This window comes from Humulus lupulus, chromosome 3 (genome assembly GCF_963169125.1).
Source record: "Humulus lupulus chromosome 3, drHumLupu1.1, whole genome shotgun sequence".
NCBI lineage: Eukaryota > Viridiplantae > Streptophyta > Magnoliopsida > Rosales > Cannabaceae > Humulus > Humulus lupulus.
In genome coordinates, this window is record NC_084795.1 from 248,901,291 (window position 1) to 248,918,489 (window position 17,199).

Genomic DNA, 17,199 nt, shown 5'->3' on the forward strand with positions numbered 1-17,199 from the left:
CTCGATATCAGAATAGACCCCAATATATCCTCTAAATTCCCATTTATACCCCCAGGCTCGCCCCGAGCTGGGTATAAATCCCCACCGTGACTTTTTCGCTAACCTGCTCACTAGGATCGTCTCGAATCACATATCACAAATATATCCACATAATAATGTGGTCTCAAAAATTATCACATATATATACAGTTATGCCCTCAACGGGCCAAAATTACAATTATGCCCTTTCTAACCTAATCAGGGCCTACATGCATACTAATACACATAGCCATGCATCTCAGATATTCAAATAGTCATATAACATACTTTAAATCATTAAATCACATATATTCCAATTATGCCCTCCCGACACACTAATCAAGGCCCTTAAGCCTCATTAGTAAATTTGGGTCGTTACAGAAATAATCAAACATGATTGCCTAAATAAATAAATAACATAAAATGAATTTAGCATATATCATAAATATAAGTAATTTTATAATAGTAAATAGGATGCATGAATGCAAAAAATTTAAATAACACATAAAAATATTATTACTAAACTGCGATACATTAATTTGATAATTAATGGGCTAGCCTTAGGGAAGGTCAGACTAATTTCAAAATTAATTTGAGACACTTCTCAAATTCATAAGCAAAAACTTAAAATCAACTATTTTCTCTTTTTACTTACAAACAACTTATTTGGTCAAGACTGTAACGCCCTCCTACCCTAGATTCGTTACCATGTGATTTCAAAAAGTGCCATTAGCTCGCTAACCGAGGTATTAGATTAAAAAGTTTGATTAATTTAATAATGAAGACTTGGTTAATGAAAATTCAGTATAAAATGGGTGGTCATTCATTAAAATTATAAAAGTGTTACATTGGGATCCCAAAATACTGTTTAGAAAACTTATTTACAAATCAAAAGGGTACTTTATAGTACCTAGGAGACAAAATCAAACATCTATAACCGCTCCTCAAAACACCCTAGCCGTGGTGGCCTGGTAGGCCAAACATGTACACACCATTTCATGCCCTCTAACTCATGGATGTTCGATCCTTTTCCTCGCCCATATCTACACCACAGAGCACCCATGAGTTGAGGCCCAACAAGAGAACTTCACAGTAGAGCATACAATAATTCACTTCAATATATACATACTTAACTATTATGGGTAAGAGAATTTTGACATTTTATTCAATTAAAATACTCTTTATTATAAAGGAATTGTAGGCTGAATTAGATGAGTGGATTGGGGAACTTACCATTTATTTTGGTGAGGCTTTATGAGGGAATTAAGATTAAAAGGACGGAAAAGGAGGAAGTGAGGCCATTTTTCCGTGACCTAGAGGGAGGATAGAGAGAGAGAGAGTGGCGAGCTAGAGAGAGAGGAGGAAAGGGCTGCCATTTTCTAGAGAGAAGGAAGAAGAGAAGAAGAAAAAAAAAGAAGAGAAGGAGAAGAAGAAGAGGGTTTCGAAACCCTAGGTATGTTCTATCTATTGGTGTTTTTACATATTTGAATTAGGTCTTCTCATCTTCTCTAATATAATATTATTTTGTGGTTTCTTTCTTTGTATGTATGGTGTTCTAAAATCCCCTATAGGTGACAAGGTTTTTCTTGCTAAGAGTATTCTTGATTCAACAATCAAGAGAGGTAATGGTTTTTCTTAACCTATGTTAGATTGATGAGTCTATCCTTGATGTTGATTTTGGTGGTGTTTAATGGTTTGGTTATTGTAGGTTGGTGATGAGGTGGTTATGTTTGGTTTTATTTCTCATGAAAAGAATATGTTTTGTAAAAAGGCTCATGGGAATGTTTGAGAGAATATGTCTTGATGAGATTTATATGAGGATTGTATTTTATGTTTATGTTGCTATGATTATTTTAGACCATTGATTTATGTAAAAATATGCAAGAATAAGGATAGATGCATGCTAGGTTTTATGTGAAGGTAGATGAGAAATTTTGTGATATTTTGTGGTGGATCTTGAGTGTTTCGGCCTAGGGGTAGAAGGTTCAATTATGATTTGTCTTCCTTGCATGTTTTGAAATAATGGTGATTTTAGAAACATGATAGGATGTATATGATATTATGAAGAAATAAATTATAGTATGCATGAAAGATGATAGAAACATGTTAGGTTTAATATAAAGACATATATGAATAATGGTGTTTATGTAATAATGCATGTTGTTATTATTGTAGGGCTTTATAAGGTTGTATATGAATATGTGTTAGTGATGTTCTTGGAATTATTTGTATAATAAGAGCATGTAGGATTTGTGTTTTATTGTGTTTATTGGACATGTATGATTCTGTAATGGAATTTTTGAAAGGCATGAGATAAAAGATGAATTTCATGAGTAATTATGCTTGCTGATTTTGTGAATAATTGGGTAATAAGTTTGGTGAAAAAGTGATTTTCATACATAAGTAATGTCCTTAATCCTATGTTGATTTTATGAAATTAAAAGGGTATTTTAAGTCACAATAAAATGATATTTTTACTCAAATAAATACCTACAAAATTTTTATTATATTTTTAGAAAAATATGAGATTTTAAATTCAATATAGTGATTTTTAATGATAAATATGATTGCTGGAATTTTTGTAAAAAAAAATGCAAAGTGTGTTTCAATAAAATGAATTTGATTAGTATTTGAAATAAATTAATACCCTAAGTTATGGTAATATTAAAAATGATATTTTTAATATGGTATGAGTGTATATTTTAATAGTTATGATTTTCTTTATTTTGATTAATGAAAATATTGAATTTAATTTATTTGTGATTTTTAAAGAAATTAAAAGGTGGCTGAAAGTTTAGTTTAAAATGTTTAAAATAATTATTTAATTGTCACTTATGAATTTATGTTACATAAAACTAAGCCTTAAAATAATTCAAATAAAATATATTTTTCCACACTTAAAATATATTTTTCTCACATCATCTATGTAACACAATTAATCAATATTAAATTGATTTTTCTAAGGAAACATGGTAATCATAGGTATTTTTCTTTTTAAAATAATTTCCAATGCCTTTGTTATTTCTTTGTAATTTGAAGATAATAATGGTCTTTTATATTTTCTTAATGACTAAATAAAATTATTTTATAAAATAAAATAATGTCTTAAGAGATTTAATCAACCTAGAAATTTTAAGAAAATAAATAATGGTAAGCAAAGCATGTTACAAGTCTATTTTAAAACGATAGAAGTAAGACGTGTAGAATTATCATTTTTAAACGCCACAATTATGGAACGTTCCTACGTATGCATGTTACATGAAAATACACTTTTACGTCCAAAATTATGTCTATTATTCAACTATGTAGTTTTTATAGAAAGATCATGCATGCAAAGTAGGTAAAATGAGCATTATTCTTTTTATGGCCTTATGTGTAATTAAGTATATTTGCATGTTGTGTGTAACTCTTATTATGTGTGCATGGCCCATGCACACATGAGTTGTATGAAAGGGGCAAAATAGTAATTATATGAAGCTAAGAAATGTCGTTTTGATTATGGTATAGGCTCGTTGAGAAGTTGAGAATTTACTTAGCTTGGACCTGAGGTAAGGAAGTTAGATAGAATTTATGATTGTTTATGCTTTGAATGGTAAGACTGTTATGTGAATGAAATGTTATGAATTATGAATGTCATAATGTGATGATATGTTGGCTTGTATGAATATGTTATTGTTATGAATGGATGTTAGCGTGATGAACGCGACACATCAAAATGGGTTGCTAAGGATAAAGAAGACGTAACCCGAGTTACTATGGATATGAAGACGTAACTCCATGGGCGGACGCGCTGAGGTTATTCAAGGACCAGAGACTCTTGTTTACCTTAAAGAGTGGCATGGACAAGTTAGCGGGCCATGTTCACAAGGAATTGTGTATGAATGTGTTATGATGTCTGGTTATGGTTATGGTTATGTTATGATGTTTGGTGATGTTTATGATTCTGTTATGATGTTATGATATTCATGATATGATGGTGGTAATGTTTACGTTTATGATATTGATGCCTATTTTACGATGATGCTATGATGTATAAAGATGAACGATAGTGTTTGTAAATTGTTATATCTTACTTGCTTGTTGTTTGTACTTCCTTAGTGGGCTTTTAGCTCACCCCCTTACATTCCCTTCCAGGTAGCAAATAGGTTTCTCCATGGCACGCGTGGTGATGTAGGAAGTTCTATCATCCTGGTGTGTATGGCGTGGGGCATCCTATGGATGAAAAACGATCACTTAAAGACGCCATTTTAATAATGTTATGTTTCATGAGACTTTTTAAACTTATCAGTGGGACTTAAATTATTGGTTGTTTTTTTTTTTGGAACTTTGCATAAAAACTCATATTTTCTTTTAAAACTATTGGGCCCAACTTGCATGTTTTTAAGCAAGACCCCACTGAAACCTTTATAATAAGTGGCTTTCTTTTATAGACCAATGAAAATGTGAATGTTCTATTAAATACTAGTTTAGGGAGTTCTTTACAAGAATAGGGCCACCGCGCGAGCCCCAAAACCCAGAAACTCCACCATTTTCACTACGTTTTCCTCAGCCTAACTTCACCAATTTCTACCTAAACTTGCCCCAAACTCATAATTATATCCCAATCTTATAACAACATTGTATAACCAGCATATAACCATTAAAACTAAGCCAAAACCTCAGCACAATTCGGAATCTCAATCTTTAAGTTTAAAACTCTAGAACACCCAAGATAAACAAATCAAAGCTTAATCAAAATATAATTAAACTAACATCCAGAAGGATCACAACCCCTAAGCAACTCCTCAACACTTCTAGTTTGTTTTCCCAAGTCCCTAACCTTGATTTTCAGTCAATTCCTCTAAGAATTCCCCTTAGCTCCAAGCACAACAAAGAGAGAGGGAGAGAATTATGTAGGGAGAGAGAGAGGGATAAGGTTGAGAGGTTCTATTTCTTCTCAGTGTTTCCCCTAGGTTCTACACAACTCAGAATAGCTAAGTCACTCTAAGGTTGGGTCTATCCCTTGGCCAAAGGACCAAAATGCCCCAAAGTTTATCTTTAATCTCTTAATGGCACCAAGGACAATCTTGTCATTTGCCACATCAAGCTAATTCCTCGAGTGTTCCTACAAATCCCCATTTAACCCCGACATACCCAAATAATTACTGATAATTACCCGTTACCCGTTACCCGGTAAACCCCAGGCACATGCCAAGTTTCTCAAAGCACCTTTAGGCTCACCTCGAGCCATGTATCTGACCCCGTTGTGACTATTCCACTAATCCTCTCCATAGGATCATCTCGGACCACACATCTCAAATATATCCCCATAACATTGGGGTCTCACTAATAATACAGACATAATTACATTTATGCCCTCAACGGGGAAAAATTACAAACATGCCCCTATTCACAGGAATGGGCCCACATGCATCTTTAATACACTCAAACATGCATGTCTAATCACATTACCACTCAATTCATTAATATCACATAATTGTGCACATAATCCATTACTCTCTCATATAATCCCAATGAGACCCTCCAGGCACTGTAATCAAGGCACTCAGCCTCTATAACAAATTCGGGACATTACAAAGACTGACAAGTTCGCTCGAAATCCTAATCAACATTTGTGAGTGTAACTCGTTATTTTACATTAGTGACTTAACTCAAGAGTGTGTCTTAGTGTCAATCAAACTAGAAATACCTCATTCAATAATATTTTTAAAATAAATAAAGAACATTACATTGAAAATAGCACAGTCAAATACCTTCCTTAGGGGGACGCAAACAAAGGTGCCTCAAGGCCTAATCCATGAAACTTCAGTGTTAACTAATAATGGAGACCATATGAGTTATTGTTACACCTCATTCTCTCATTCACTATTTTAGAACATGTGTTTTCTCAAAACATCCTATGCTTTTTAATTAATTAAATTAATCCAATTAATTTACCGAATTATATTATAATAATTACTAATCTCATTAAGCATTTAAATATTAAACAAAATTTTGCAATCGTAGTTTTTTACTAATTCTAACGACCTTCGTTGTCTCATATTCAACTCCTTCTGGGTGAAAAGTACTTCATACTCTTATGATCGGTGTAAATCTCGTGCTTATCTCGTATAGGTGATGTCTCCAAATCTTGACTGCGAACACTACTGGTGCCAGCTCTAGGTCATGATTAGGATACCTCTACTCATAATCCTTGAGTTTTCTTGATGCATAAGCCACTACCTTTCCATTCTGCATCAACACGCATCCCAAACCATTCTTAGATGCATCACAATACACCATGAATTTTCCCTCTTTGCTGGGAACACAAAGAATAGGTGCAGAGATCAACTTATCTTGCATAGTTAGAAAACTCTCTTTACATTTCTCTGTCCAAGTGAAATTTTGGTGTTTGCGGGTCAGATTGGTCAAGGGTGTTGCAATCTTGGAAAAACCCTCAACGAACTTCCAGTGGTAACCCACTAGTCCTAAGAACCTTTGGACCTCGGAGGCATTCTTGGGTTGCAGCAAATCCATTATAGTCGGAATATTAGTTGGGTCCACTGCTATTCCATCTTTGGACACTATATGCCCTAAGAAAGTTACTTGCCCCAACTAGAATTCACATTTAGAAAACTTAGCACAGAGTAGATGTTCTCAAAGTCTGCTGAGCATTAGTCTCAAATGCTCTTCATGCTCCTCCTTAGTCTTAGGAAGTCGTTTATAAACACCACTACAAACTTGTCCATGAAGTCCTTGAATACTTTGTTCATCATATCCAAGAATGTCGCTGGGGCATTAGCGAGTCCAAAAGACATAACTATAATTCTCATAAAGCCCATAGCGAGTTTTGAATGCCGTCTTGGAAATATCTCCCTCCTTCACCTTCAACTAATTGTACCCGGATAGCAAATCAATCTTGAAGAACACTACTGCCCCTTGCAGATGGTCAAAAAGGTCATCAATCCTAGGCAAAGGATACTTGTTTTTTAATGTGACCTAATTGAGTTCTCAGTAATCAATGCACATTCTCATACTTCCATATTTCTTCTTCACAAACAATGCTGGTGCCCCCCATAGTGAATGACTCAGTCAATAAAACCCTTGTCCAATAACTCCTATAGTTGAGCCTTAAGTTCTTTCAACTATGCAAGTGTCATTCGGTAGGGTGCCTTAGATATTGGTGTTGTCTCTGATGCAAGTTTGATCAAAAATTTGATTTCTCTATCAAGGGGTAAACCTGGTAGTTCCTCGAGAAACACTTCCGGAAATTCACAGACTATGTGAACATTTTCTGCTTTCAACTCTAACTCTCTAGATTTATCTACCACACTTGCCAAGTACGTAAAACACCCATGCTGCATCATGATTTGAGCTTCCAATGTCGATATGATAGGTGCAGGGAATCTCGTCAATTCACATTTAAAAGAAAAATACTCCCCTTCTTCTAGTCTGAACTCTACTATTTTCCTTCGACAGTCTATGGTTGCTCCGAACATAGCCAATCAGTCCATGCTAAGAATTACATCGTAAATTGACATATGTAATCCTATGAGGTCTTGTGGACATTCCCTACCCTCAACTTCTATAGAGACTGATTGTAACAACCTATATGACACATAATCTTTCCTGATGGTAATAGTGCACTAAAACTACTCCCAAAGATTTTACATGGCAATCTCAATTTATCAATTACATTTAAAGTAACATAAGAATAGGTCGCTCCAAAATCAATAAGGACTTTATACATCAAACCAGAAATAAAAAGTTCACTTGTGACAACTGTGTTACTGTTAGCTGGCTCTCCCTGGGTCAAAGAAAAGACTCTTACTTGAAATAGATTGACATTGTTCCCTTGTCCACCTCCTGCCTTCTGTGGGCAATCCTTCTTCAAGTGGCCTGTTTGATTGAACTTGTAACATATGTTTGAGCCTGCCTGACATTCTCCTAAATGTCTGCGTGAACACTTGGGACAATTGGGGAACTCGGTCCTACGATTCTGGTATTTTCCACAATTGTGGTTATGGTTGTAATTGTTGTGGTTGTTGCTGTGACCTTGTGCCTTTTTTCAGTGCCATTGTTTTGACCCTCTTTGGGCGTTCCTCTTGTTATTTTCTTGCAAGGCTTTATTCTTGTTAGCCTCTCTCCTTTCAGCACCATCCTTCCATATACGGTCCTCCATGTACTCAGCGTCTAAAGCTTTGTCTAGAATTTTAGCATAGCTAACTAGTTTCGTACTAGTCATCTAGACATCCCTGGAAATCATAGGCTTTAGGCCCCTTATAAATCTCTGAACTCTCATGGCCTCTATTGGGACTATCTCAGTTGGAAACCTTGCAAGTCTGTAAAACTTCTGGGCAAACTGTGTGATTGAAAGACTACCCTGTGTCAATGTCACAAACTCATCAACTTTGGTTGCTAGCACCACAACACTTTAGTACTTCTTGCTAAATACTCGAACAAAGTCAGCCCCCGTCATGGTGTCTAAATTTTGTGTCTACTTAACAACGTCCCAGAAAATTCTACATCCATCTTCAGAGTTGCTATTTATCTTGTTGTCCCTGATAATCCTTAGCTTGTACCAGTAGCCTTTGTCTTATTTCGTCATGTCGCAAATCACTATTTGTCCTTATTGTTGCATTAGTTCATAGCTTTTCATTGTCCTCTATGTTGAACTTGCCTCACCGCATCCTTAGTCTCCATCTACTCCATCGAGGTTTTGTTGTTGTTCACATCCAAATATTGTGGCCTATCCACTTTGTATGCTTCTCCGCTGAAGACTCCTTAGGGACTTCGTCATAAATCTATCTAGTTAACAACATCACCTCACAAGATAATGTCGTGGAGTAAACTCCCTAACCTATATCTTATAAATTATTAGTGTATGCATCGTAAAGTTTGTATATTTGATCTTGATAGCGTCCAGTTATATTACCGTCGTCGTATTCTATATTCTGCTTTACTTGAAACTTGATAGTGTCATACTTGCGATGACCTTGATAGTGTTAGGAAAAATAGATGTTATTTGCCTCAATGGAAAAGATAATTTAATACAACTCTATGCAATATATTACAAATAAATAATGATTGATTAAAAGGAGTGTTACAACTCTATAACTGAAAATACAAACAAACAAAGAAAGGAAGAGGAAGAAAGGGAAGAAGAGAATGGTGAAAGATACAACTCTAAACAAAAGATTACAAGTAAAGGAAAGATGTTTGAAACAAAAGAAAAGAAGATTACAACTCTAAACAAAAGTTACAAGAAAATAGAAAATGAAAATAAGAAGAAAAGCAATAGAGAAAAAATGCAAGAACAAAACAATAGTAAACTCTCACTTACACAACCTAAGTGAAGAGGGTTGGGGATCACCAACTTGAACAAAGTTTAAAAAATTTGTCCAAAAGCTTATTTCCCCCTAACTCAAGCACTAAGGGATCTCTCACAGATTTTTGGAAATGTTTTCTAGAATAATCAAGCCTCAAGGTGTATTTTCCAGCCAAGTGCTTTGTGGATGGAAAATGGTGTGTCTTACAAGTGAGCATTAGGCTCCTATTTATAGAGTTTGAGATACCCCTTTGAATTTCAAATTCCACTAACCCCCATGGCTGTTACCAATGTTTAATTGGATGTTTATGGAATTAAAATGGAGATTTGGGAGTTATTTGGGATGTTAGAACCGTTCAATTTGGAAAAAACTGAAAATTTACATAGGCTGTCAGCCTCACTGGCCGTGCCCACTGGCCTCTATCCCCCAGGCCGCAGCCAGGGAAAGACAGTGGCTGCGGCCACAGCCTAGTTTCAGCACAAAAACTGTCATTTTCCAAATCATTCCAAAACGTCCCAAATCCTTTCCCACATGATTTTGTAACCTCCAAACACCTATTGGGAGTTAAAAACATGTCTCAAACAGCCATATTTCATTATGGCTTTATGAAATCCAATTTCAAATGTGTAACATATAATATACACATTATTGGGTAATATTTGGGAGTTAAAAATTTGTAACTGATTTTGTAACTCCAAAATATGTCACATTTGGGCACACACATGTGTCTAATTTTGTGACTCTCAATAATATGTTACAAGGTGTGACAAATCACATTTTGTCATATTATTTAATCTAATATTATAATATATGAAATAATATAACATTCCCCCACTAGATTAAATAATCACTTTTTGTAACACTTATTTAATCAATCAGACATTATATTAAAATATAATATTCCCCCACTTGATTAAATAATCACTCTCTATAGAAACCTTTGCATTGGTGCATAAAGTAAAATGTCTTTCGACTTGAATTTTACCTTAGTGTAATTATCAAAAAGTTTCTTGAAATTTTGGTTGTCGAAGCATTGAACCACTATCCCTTGATAACAAACTGGTGATAACACACACACATTTGCTATGTTCACTTGAGACCTCAATGTCTCGCTTTTGCACCGTTAATTTCCATGTGCACATTCCATTCATAGACTTTTCTTGAAAATGACTCCCAATTCTCATGAGGGGTGGCACCACCCCTAGGTCTATATAGGTAGAACTCTTACAGTATTTTGTTACCCTAAAATACTTGTCTTCTCAAGACTAAGTTCTATTAAAAAATCTTTTGGTTTTAACCCTCATTTTGGTAACACACTAGTACTCATATCTCAGATGGGACAAAATTTGAGTACTACTACTATTCACTTGATTGACTTGTTATTACCTATTGAACCTAATACTAGTTTGGTGATTAGTATTAAGATAGGTTACCATCAACCGTGAATCTCTTTAGGGAGTCTAAGTCCCACCCCTTGAGATGTAGAAATGATTCCATTTGAATCATTTCTTTTCTCATGTATGCATACTTAGACATTCTCATTATTTTATTCAAACTTTGTTGCTAGCCATAGTTTGATTAAAATAGTCACCTCTTTAAAATAGTGATTTTGACAATAGTCAACACTACCATTATTTTATAGTTTAATATCCAAGATAAACATTTGAATATTAATTCTAGAAACCTATTTTGTTTCTAGAAGTCTCATTTATGTTTTAAATTGATTTCTTCTTGAATCAAAATATTACAGAACAACAACTTTAGACACCAAGCATGTCTAGATTTGTTCATACTAAACACATATAGCCAATGTGATTTAGAATGTGGAATTCCAAATCATCTATTTGATAGAATGACCAAATTAATCAATTAATTAACAATAAATTGATTAACTTTGGAGCATCACCCCCACATTTCTCACATAGTGACAATAAAATATGACTTTAAAATAGAAATCTCTTCATTTCTAATAAGTCATTTATCCTCCAAGATAAATCTAGACCTATGATTCTCAAAGTTCATCATGAGTCCTTAAGCTTCATGATAAACACTCAATAGATCAAGATAAAAAACCTCAATGTTTATGTTGATTCATTTACTTGCTAAAACAAGGCACACTTATTTGAAAGTAACTTTCACTTGGTTGCTTTCTTTTATATATTTCACAAAATAAAATGTGCACACAAGTGTAATGTGAGAATTTCTCAAACAAATAATCACATTATGAAATAATAGGTCTACACACTTATCTATTATTTTAACAAGTTCATTTTGAAACTTTGTTAATGTCTCACACAAATGTCTCATAGCAAATAAAGAATTATCATAGAATAATACTTTATTTTTATTGATAGCTTTCAAGAGTACAAGCTTTATTACAAAATAACAATTTTCCCAACAAGGCACATAAACATGGTAATCATGCTAGGATCTCTTCTTCCTTTTCTATAGCATTTACCTCATTCTCATGTGGGTCCTTTCGGTACCTACATACTCTAGCATAGTGCCCGGGTTTTCCACAAACAAAACAATGACCTCTCACTTCTTTGAATTGTCTATGATCTTTCTTTGGACCTAAAGGGTTCCCACTACCCTTTTTGTTGTTGTTGTTGCCCTTTGGATGCTTGTGTGAAACCGCATTGGCTTTGGAAGTCTCATCTTTAGACTCATTCACACCCTTGTCTCTTATTCTCGATTCCTCTTCAATTCTAATGTGTTTTTGGATCTCTTCCAAAGTGTAATCCTCATTCTTATGGAGGATTCTTTTCCTATAGCTCCTCCAAGTTGGTGATAATTTTGCCACTATTGCACCAACTTGGAAATCCTCGGGAAGCTCAATCTTGAGAACTTTCAACTTGTTCACAATCACTTGTAACTCATGAATTTGAGGTAAAAGAGTTTTCCCATCAATGAAAGAAAATTCAAAATATTGAGAAATTAAGAACTTTCTTGTACCTTCTTCCTCAGCCTTGTACTTACTTTCCAAGGCATCCCAAATCTCCTTCGCGGATTTGGTATTGGTATAGAGGTCATTTAGCCTATCGAATAGGGCATTAAGGATATGACCCCTACAAAGAAGGTTGTCCTCTTCTCTCTTCCTTCTTTTCTCCACCTCATCGGGAGTGTCTTTGTCAGATGGCTCGACCAGAGGTGCCAAGGATGACTCAAGGATGTAGGCTATCTTTAGTGTTGTCAAAAGAAATTTCACCTTGTCTTACCACCTAGTGAAATTGGATCCATCAAACCTATCCAACCTCACTAGGTCTTGGTTCATGATCTCTATGGTCTCCTCTTCCATTGAAACAAAGAAAAATAAGCTTTTGATTGTTAGGAAAAATAGATGTTATTGCCTCAATGGAAAAGATAATTTAATACAACTCTATGCAATATATTACAAATAAATAATGATTGATTAAAAGGAGTGCTACAACTCTATAACTGAAAATACAAACAAACAAAGAAAGGAAGAGGAAGAAAGGGAAGAAGAGAATGGTGAAAGATACAACTCTAAACAAAAGATTACAAGTAAAGGAAAGGTGTTTGAAACAAAAGAAAAGAAGATTACAACTCTAAAAAAAAGTTACAAGAAAATAGAAAATTAAAATAAGAAGAAAAGCAATAGAGAAAAAATGCAAGAACAAAACAATAGTAAACTCTCACTTACACAACCTAAGTGAAGAGGGTTGGGGATCACCAACTTGAACAAGGTTTAAAACATTTGTCCAAAAGCTTATTTCCCCCTAACTCAAGCACTAAGGGATCTCTCACAGATTTTTGGAAATGCTTTCTAGAATAATCAAGCCTCAAGGTGTATTTTCCAGCCAAGTGCTTTGTGGATGGAAAATGGTGTGTCTTACAAGTGAGCATTAGGCTCCTATTTATAGAGTTTGAGATACCCCCTTGAATTTCAAATTCCACCAACCCCCATGGTTGTTACCAATGTTTAATTGGATGTTTATGGAATTAAAATGGAGATTTGGGAGTTATTTGGGATGTTAGAACCATTCAATTTGGAAAAAACTTAAAATTCACATAGGCTGTTAGCCTCACTGGCCGCGGCCAGGATCATCAGTGGCCGCGGCCAGGGAATGACAGTCGTCATGGCCACAACCTAGTTTCAGCACAAAAATTTTCATTTTCCATATCATTCCAAAACGTCCCAAATCCTTCCCCACATGATTTTTTATCCTCCAAACACCTATTGGGAATTAAAAACATGTTTCCAATAGCCATATTTCATTATGGCTTTATGAAATCCAATCTCAAATGTGTAACATATAATATACACATTATTGGGTAATATTTAGGAGTTACAAATTTGTAACTAATTGTGTAACTCCAAAATATGTCACATTTGGGCACACACATGTGTCCAATTTTTTGACTCTCAATAATATGTTACAAGGTGTGAAAAATCACATTTGTGTGACAAATCACATTTTATCACATTATTTAATCTAATATTATATTATATGAAATAATATAACATATAGTTTATATGCACCGGATGTCTTTCAGAGGACTGAATCCTTTCGTCTCCGCTATTTACCTCATCTATACGAACCCTTGAGATCCCACTGATCTCTTCAAGAAGTTTGTTTCTAGAAGTCCTATTTACTAGAGGCATAATGTCTAATCTGCAACAATAATACTAAAACTTAAAATCAAGTAAAACAAATAAACAATTGGAAAATATAATTACGACACGGTGAGATGTGGCTTTCCCAGTCTTTATTATGTATGCGGAAGGGTTCCTTGAAATCTGAACGGCCGTCTCTGATACCATTTGTAAAACACCCTATCTCAACTATCTTTGCAAAAATGCCATTTTTATGGTTATTTAGAAAAATGCCAAAAATTATCCAGAAAGGTTTAGTGGGGCCTTATTCAAAACATGTCATATGGGCCAATTTTCTCAAAACAAAATAAAATTTATTTCATGCAATTCATAAGAGAAAAATAACTAAAGTCCACTGAAATTTAAATAAACATGACAAAACTCAAAACAAGTCTATTGGAGTTCCTAAATCATTTTCGTTCATAGCTCGACACGACATAGACACTTGACTTTGGAACTCCCCAAATGACCATGTGTGCCAAAGAGAAATCCTATCGTGTACTTGAAAGGGAGAAAGTAAGAGGGTGAGCTAAAAGCCCAGTAAGGAAGTACAAGCATAAGACACAACAGACAATCACAATAAAAACGTGTCTTTACATAATAAGCATAATCTTCATATGATAAAAAAACATAAAAATATAAGTTATACCTTTGTGAGGTAACCAGGATCTCAAGTCCCAGAATAACCTCGGTGCGTCTGCCCTATGAGTTACGTCATACCTTAGTAACTCCTATTGTTGTGTCGTATTCAACACGCTAACAACACTCTACTATTTGAATACAATCATACATCATATCAATTGTTGAGATTGGTTAAATATAATGGTTAAGATGTTTACACGTTGAGGAGCAAAACACTTAACAGTTTTCACTTAAAGAGAAGGGAAAACATGAGATTGTGTATAAGGCATCTAAAAGTGACTTTTATAGGTCTAAAGTGATACAATGAGGTATCCAAACATTCCCAAAATATTTGGTAGCATTTGGAGAATTTTAGGACCATTGGAAGGGTCTAAAGTCAGAGAGGGTGGCGATACGTCGTGTACTAGCAGGCGATACATCGCCTGGGTGGTCTTTTAGCGTTGTACAGTTTACGTAAAATGCTCCAAATGATGTGTTTTGAATGCTCTAATACTACTAGTTATACTAATGATGATGCCTACACTATATATATATATATATGGGTTATTAGAGTTGAAAAGTCTTGATCATACTTTCCAACTCTCTCTTTCTAAACTCATTCTCTCTCTATTTTTCTAAGACCAAAGTTTTCTCCAAGAAACTTATCAAGCATTGCTTGACTTGCATGTGTTTCAAGGCTTGTTCAATCCCAAATCTCATTCTACTTAGTCGAAGCTTCAAGCAATTGGGAAGGCTTGGAGTAGAGATTTTGGAAAACAATATTCATATTGTGCATAAGTCTTAGAAGTTCTCCAAGTTTGAAGATTCAAGTTGCTCAATACAAAGGTTGTATCTCTCTAACCCTAATCTTGTATTTTGTCATTCTATTTTGTTTTTCATTGTTAGTATAGATGATTAAATATATCTAAGTTCATCTTATCATCATTTTATCATTTAGTTTCTTATATTCAAGATTAGCATTCATATCATGAACATGTTTCTTTGATTATCAAGAATTGCACTCATACTTTAAATTTGAATCTTGATTAACATCTAGGGTTTGGAATATTGCATTATTATCATTATTCATTGTTGATTTGCAAAGATTAAAGCCATAGATTCCCAACAATCAAAATCTCTAATTCTAATTATTTTCAATTTTGTGTTTTGTATTATCAACAATGAGGGAAATTGGTTCATCTTCTAAAACCTTCAAATCCTTGTTTCAAGATTTGGTTTGTGTTGGACACATAACCATGAAAGATCAAAGAATCTATTTGGAAATACTCTACATGAATGTGCATATGGATTCAAAGTCTTCATCAACAAAGGATGAGACAACTCAATGGGATTACATGCTTAGGGAGATTAGTATCATCAAGTTCCTTAGTTCTAAATGTGTAGATTTCAAGAATTTGAATGAAATGTGTTTGTCTCCATATTTTCGTGTCTTTGAGATTATTGTTTATATCAAAAGTACAATGGTGAATGTTAATGAACAATTCAAGGGTTATTGTTGTACTTGTTTTGTTTGTAATGTTATTGATCATCGTGTGAGATATGATAATTGTAAAATTAACCATAAAAAGATTGGGGTCAATACAATTGATGATGAGATCTTTGTGGCCTTAATTAAATTTAATGCATTCGATGAGGAATGTATGATAACACTAAAGAGAATTGACATGGTTCATGCATGTAGTGATAAGACTAATGCAACCTTGAGAGAAGGTGAACATGTCAATGCAATTGATGATGAGGTCATTGCAAATGAAAGTGAAGATACTAAGGTCAATGAATTTGATGTTGAGATCACTGCAAACCTAAGTAAAGATACCAAGGCCAATGCATTTGATGTTGAGATCATTGCAACCTTGAGTGGAGTTAATGCAACTCCAGGAAAGGTGCAAGGATGGTGGTATGATACTTGTGCCACCATTCATGCAACCTGTGATAAAACTCTTTTCAAAACCTTTTAAAGTGCAAAGGTGGGACTTGAAGTCCAAATGAGAAATGAAAAGAGATCCAAGGTACTTGGAAGCATCTGCATTGATGTGTTCATCACTAATGGACAGAAAGTGACCCTAATCAATATTTTCTATGTTCCCGATATGACTAGAAACATTATGAGTGGAAGTCTATTGAATAAATCCACTATCAAAATGGAGTACGAATTTGGTAAAATTACATTGACTAAATTGGGCGCTTTTGTGGGAAAGGGATATACATGATGGAATGATCAAATGTTGTGCTATAGATAGTGGCAATAATGATATGGCATCTAAATCTTGCAATGTGATTAATTCTAATTCTATTACTTTTTGACATAATAGACTTGCTCATATAGGTTATAGCACAATTAAAATAGGTTTTAAATGTGAATTTATTAATTGTGACGTGAATGAGCATGATAAATATGAATTATGTGTTAAATCTAAAATGGTAAAGAAACATTTTTCAAGTGTTGATAGATGTTCAAACTTGCTAGATTTAATACATAGTGATTTATGTGAATTGAATAGCATGTTGACTAGATGAGGAAATAGATACTTCATGACTTTTATAGATGATTGCTCTACGTATACTTATGTGTATTTACTTGAGAGTAAGGATGAGGAATTTAATGCATTTAAA